Raw genomic sequence first — 6,521 nt, 5'->3', positions numbered from 1 at the left:
AATTAGTGAAATCCTAAAAAAAAAAACAACACTGAATTGCCTAACATCGAACTCAAGGATCCTATTTTATAGAAATATGATTTTTCCATTTTTTCCTGAATCAGCATGCTAAACCTAATCAGCTAATAACAAGTTTATCTATATGAGCACACTGCCATCTCGTTGGACCTGAAACTTGAACAGTTATCTTTATCTTTATCTTTATCGTAATCTACAACTAAGCTCAGCTCTGTAGCCTAATTATACATTCCAGTCCGGTCCAGCTTTCATTTTAAAATAGAAGGGATATAACTACCAAACTATGCAACTACTTCAAAATATAATAGGCTAATGACACAATGCAGCTTCAGCAGAGATCAAACATCAATTTTATTCCTATTTTGGCTTGAGAAGATACATTGTATCAGCTTTAGATTGTGTACCTGGAATATGAATCAAAGTAGAGAGAAGGAGAGGTCAGCTGCAGTTCAACAAGTTAACAGAGCAAGTAGCAGGTCACAACAGCAATTTTAGCTCAGAAATAATCTCAAATGACCCAGTAAATATTTCACACCAAATCAGACACAAAACCCACTCAAAACAGCTTGAATAACACCAAATTGACTCGAAAATGCACCCGGAATGCTTCTGAAATTTTCAGCAGACCACAACTCAACCAAAACCAGCTTAATTAAACCCAAAATCACTCGAAATCAACTCAGTGAACCTCTGAAACTTCAGCCAACAGACATTAAACTAGAAGATGTGAATCAATAACTAGAAATCGAAATTAACCTAAAGTTTTTCAATGGAACAATGTTCTTTTGTTTTTGATTTTTGAAGATTTTTTTGTTGTTTTTGGTTTTTTGGCTTTTGAAGATCTAGATCTAGAGGTTTTTTGAATTTGCAATTCAAATTTGAGCTGATGAAGACTTGTGAAAGTGGGAGGAATTTTCAGAGCTTCAAAAACTTATTTTGAAGGTAGGGGGGTGTGCCTTTTATAGGCAGAAAATAGAATGGAAGCTTCTAGATTGCACTACCCATTTTCCCCCCTCTTTTTATTTCAGATTTTGTTCAATAGTCTCTAACTTACTGACTTGTTGCTCAAGTTATTACCCCTATTTTTCTGATTTTCCATCTTAAAACCCATTCTAGAATGTTCTAGTGAATTCCATTTTAGTTTTTTTAAAGATTCTCTACCCTTGAATTACCCCAATTACCCCTACTTCATTCATGAAATTACTAACCTACCCCCAACCCTGATTAACTAAACAACTAACTATAGTTAAACTAAGATGTTTCAGTAATATCCAAAACAAACAACAAAAATAATCAACTACTGATATAATGTGAATTAAAACAAAACACATATCTAAAATAATTTGAAACCAAGTTGGACTAACAGCAAAATCACCAAACAGAACTAACCAAAATCAAAACAAGACTTGAACTAAAAGAAAAATCAACAGGCATGAATTTATACCAGCATTTGTGCTTAACCACAATCAGAAAGGAAAACAAGGGGAATATCTACTGATGAAATAATACTAGTAATCAAACTAGAATTAAAAACAAACTAACTAAAATCTAAGCAGACAAACAATCAAGCACAAAATTAGAACAAAATTGACAGAAATTAAAACGCACATTAAACTAGAAATTAACAAGTATGAGAACAGAAGCAAAAGAGGAGAATTAAACAAAGAAAAAGAAAAATCAAAACTCACTGACACGGCTCAAAATTCTGCTGCTTATCCATTTAAAATTCGAATGATTCTGGTCATATTTGAACATTGTTGACACCGGATTCAACATGAGGGTGGCAAGGAAACCACGTGGTATCAATTTGGTGAATTTTGGGGAACCTAGGGTTTTGGCCGGAAAACTTCAAATTAATATTCGAGCACTTCTGGTTAGATTCGAGGGACGGGGTTTGGGGGGTTTGAAAGAGGAGAACAGGGCGGTCCTAGGGTGTTCATTTGGTTGGATTTGGATGGCTTTGCATTTTGGCCGGATTTGAGTGAATCTAAGGCCAGATATGGAAAGAGGAGGAGAAAAAGATTTAAGGGTGTTAATTTGGACGGGAACAGAGCTTTGCCGCCGCCGTGGGCGATTTCCGGCGGCGGCTCAAGGCGGTGGGTGGTGGCGTTATTTTCTGAGTGAGAGAGACGACGTTAAGGGGGTAGGGGGGGGGGGCTCCGACCATTATGTATTAACCATTCCCCAGTTCTCAGCCGTTGGATCAAAGATCCTCGACGACTGAGATTCCTTTGGCCAGGAAACGACGCCGTTTCAGTTAGTGAAGGGGCAGGCCGGGTTTGGTGATGATTTGGGCCGGATTGGATTACATTTCAGGTGCAAATTCATTTGGGCTGCATGATATTTAATTGTGAATTGGCCCAAATGACAAATGGCAACTTAAACTCTTTTTGGACTTCACTTTTTTATTAATTTCTTTTTATTTATATTTTCTGATTTTATAAAAATGCAAAATTAAAATAAAGACCTAATTTATTCCCAAAATTAAACTAATTATCTTCTCAAAATTGATTAAGTCCTAATTAAAGGAAGCTCATAACAAATTCAACAATTCATAGTTAAAAATGCAAAGACGGACTATTTTTGTTATTTTCTTTATTTTTTAAAACAACTTGACTGCTAATTAATCCTAAGATGTGAGATTAAATCCTAAATGCAAAAGCCAAATATATTTTTTATATTTTCCATTAGTTAAAATGCACAAAAAATGCAAACAATGACTACAACATGTCACAAAAATTCACAAAATTGTAAAATAATGAGAGAAATCATTTTGTTTGAATTTCTGGGAGCAGTTCATATAGGGCAAAAATCACGTGCTCACAGTAGAATGAACATTAGTTTAACTGCTTTCTTGTTTTGCAGACGTACATGTTGGAGGTAGAAAATATTCGCAGGGCCAATGTCCGGTCGAGGATCTTCTTGCAGATGCTGGAAAAATACCGTCGCTATCGCGATAGGTGCCGTGAGTTGCACGAACGGTTAAGGACTGATCCCTGCAACCGGGCTTTGGGCGAGGAGTTGGAGAAGAAGGACCAGGAGGAATGCAGGCGCTCCGCAGCAAGAGCGAGCTCGAAGAGCAAATCCGCCTCAAGGACGAGGAGCTCGAGGTAGGCAAAGGGGTCGTTGCGGAATGCGAGCACCTTCAGGACAAGTTACAAGCAATGCGGTTGGAAATGGGGCAGAGCCAGGACAGAGCAGGCAGAGATGAATGCCGAATGGAGCGGGAAGTTGGCTGCGCTGGAAAGCACGGTTGCCGATTTGAAGCATATGAAGAGGGCAGCGTTGGATGCTTCGACGAGGGCAGCGGCCTTGGAGGCGGCAATTCGTGTACATGAGTCCGAGCGAGAGTCGGAGAGAGATACTGCGGCCCTTAAGGAGGTGAGGCTCGAGGAGCGGATTGGCGCGGCTGACCTAGAGGCCTTAGCCTTATCAGATCAGGTTACGGCCTTGGAGGAGGAGAATCAGCGGTTGAGGGCCCATGCTGGATCATCCCGTGTCGATGTTCCCTGCCAGGCTCATGAACTCTGGATTTATGCTGAAGCTCAACGTGATATTTTTAAGAACTTGTGGGAGGCGGGCACCGTGACTGAGGCAGCTTTCGAGGAGGTGGCCAGAAGGCTCGTGAGGCTCGAGTCAACTGTGGATATGATGTGGCGACACCCGAAGCTGATGGGGACGCCAGTGGTGATGATGATAACGACGGCGTTGGCGCCGCGTGAGAGAAAATCGTATTTAGTTGTTTGTTGTCTCTTTTCTCTCTCTTTTTTTTAATTGGCTGACATAGATCAGATGTAAGCGGCAACAGCCCGCATTTCTGACTTCTTGAATAAAGAATTCTTCTTCGCTTCTTGCTTTATATTTAAGTTCTCTGGTGACTTATGATCTATTCGCGGGGTGGGGGCTCGTCAAACGAGTCCGCATTCCGCATATGTGATGAAAGTTTCTAGTTGTGGGTTTCATTGTAAACCTTTCGAGAGGATAACTCGTCTCGGTTTGAGCGAGGTCGACCCTGTCGCTTTTTGAGGGTATTCAGTCAGCCTGAATCATAGTTCGAGCAAGGTCGAACTAAAGAGTTTTGATGGCGAAGCCACTTAGCCTGAGTCCCAGTTCGAGCGAGGTCGAACTGTCGATCTTTGATGGCGAAGGTACTTAGCCTAAGCCCCAGTTCGAGCGAGGTCGAACTGTCGATCTTTGATGGCGAAGGTACTTAGCCTGAGTCCCAGTTCGAGCGAGCTCGAACTGTCGATCTTTGATGGCGAAGGCACTTAGCCTGAGTCCCAGTTCGCGCGAGGTCAAACTGTCGATCTTTGATGGCGAAGGCATACCTGAGTCCCAGTTCAAGCGAGGTCGAACTGTCGATCTTTGATGGCGAAGGCATTTAGCCTGAGTCCCAGTTCGAGCGAGGTCGAACTGTCGATCTTTGATGGCGAAGGCACTTAGCCTGAGACCCAGTTCGAGCGAGATAGAACTGTCGATCTTTGATGGGAAGGCACTTATCCTGAGTCCTAGTTCGAGCGAGATCGAACTGTCGATCTTTGATGGCGAAGGCACTTAGCCTAAGTCCTAGTTCGAGCGAGGTCGAACTGTCGAGTTTTGATGGCGAAGGAATAGCCTGAGTCCCAATTCGAGCGAGGTTCAACTGACGATCTTTAATGGCGAAGGCACTTAGCCTGGGCCCCAATTCGAGCGAGATCGAGCTATCGATCTTTGATGGCGAAGGCACTTGACTTGACTCCCATTTCGAGCGAGGTCGAACTGTCGATCTTTGATGGCGAAGGCATTTAGCCTGAGTCCTAGTTCGAGCAAGGTCAAACTGTCGAGTTTAGATGGTGAAGGCACTTAGCATGAGTCCCAGTTCGAGCGAGGTCGAACTGTCGATCTTTGATGGCGAAGGCACTTAGCCTGAGCCCCAGTTCGAGCGAGATCGAACTATCGATCTTTGATGGCGAAGGCACTTAGCCTGAGTCCTAGTTCGAGCGAGGTCGAACTGTCGATCTTTGATAGCAAAGGCATTTCGCTTGAGTCCTAGTTCGAGCGAGGTCGAACTGTCGAGTTTCGATGGTGAGGACACTTAGCCTGAGTCCCAGTTCGGGCGAGGTCGAACTGTCGATCTTTGATGGCGAAGGCACTTAGCCTGAGTCCTAGTTCGAGCGAGGTCGAACTGTCGATCTTTGATGGCGAAGGCATTTAGCCTGAGTCCTAGTTCGAGCGAGGTCGAACTGTCGAGTTTCGATGGCGAAGGCACTTAGCGTGAGTCCCAGTTCGAGCGAGGTCGAACTGTCGATCTTTGATGGCGAAGGCACAGCCTGAGTCCTAGTTCGAGCGAGGTCGAACTGTCGAGTTTTGATTGCGAAGGAACTTAGCCCGAGCCCCAATTCGAGCGAGATCGAACTATCGATCTTTGATGGCGAAGGCATTTAGCCTGAGTCCTAGTTCGAGCGAGGTCGAACTGTCGAGTTTCGATGGCGAAGGCACTTTGCCTGAGTCCCAGTTCGAGCGAGGTCGAACTGTCGAGCTTTGATGGAGAAGGGACTTAGCCTGAGTCCCAGTTCGAGCGAGGTCGAATTGTTGATCTTTGATGACAAAGTCCCATTTCGAGCGAGGTCGAACTGTCGATCTTTGATGGCGAAGGCACTTAGCCTGAGCCCCAGTTCGAGCGAGATCGAACTGTCGATCTTTGATGGCGAAGGCACTTAGCCTGAGTCCCAGTTCGAGCGAGGTCGAACTGTCGATCTTTGATGGCGAAGGCATTTAGCCTGAGTCCTAGTTCGAGCGAGGTCGAACTGTCGAGTTTCGATGGCGAAGGCACTTTGCCTGAGTCCCAGTTCGAGCGAGGTCGAACTGTCGATCTTTGATGGCGAAGGTATTTAGCCTGAGTCCTAGTTCGAGCGAGGTCGAACTTTCGAGTTTCGATGGCGAAGGCACTTAGCCTGAGTCCCAGTTCGAGCGAGGTCGAACTGTTGATCTTTGATGGCGAAGGCACAACCTGAGTCCCAGTTCGAGCGAGGTCGAACTGTCGAGTTTTGATGGCGAAGGCACAGCTTGAGTCCCAGTTCGTTTTCATCGATGGTTCGATGCCTCGGGCGTTAAGTGTTGGCTTCGTTTCGGCTTGTGGGTGTATGTTGTGCCCGTGCTATGATTGTTCGCTTGACCGTGGCACTCAGGTTGCTTCGAGGCGATTTTCGGTTCCTCGTTTGAAACACCTCTGCACTGGTTTCCGGCCCGATACAGTATGGTGGATGAGGGGGGTGCTCCATTCTTTTGCCCGGCGCTCGGGAGGAGAAGGGGGAGCGCTTTGCATCACTTCTTTCCTCGCTCGGGCTGTTCGAGGTCTACAGGGCAGAAGATTTCTGGCTCCCGTTGAGGCGTTCGATTCTTCTCTTTTTCTTTTTGTTTGATGCGCTATTGACTCTGGTTTGAGTCGAATTTGTTCTTGGTGTTCCCTTTTCTTCGATCCAGGAAGAACTAAGTATTTTCACTAGGAAATTCCCACAGACGGC

Source organism: Nicotiana attenuata, chromosome 10 (assembly GCF_001879085.1).
Source record: "Nicotiana attenuata strain UT chromosome 10, NIATTr2, whole genome shotgun sequence".
Lineage (NCBI taxonomy): Eukaryota > Viridiplantae > Streptophyta > Magnoliopsida > Solanales > Solanaceae > Nicotiana > Nicotiana attenuata.
Note: the sequence above shows the minus strand (reverse complement) of the source record.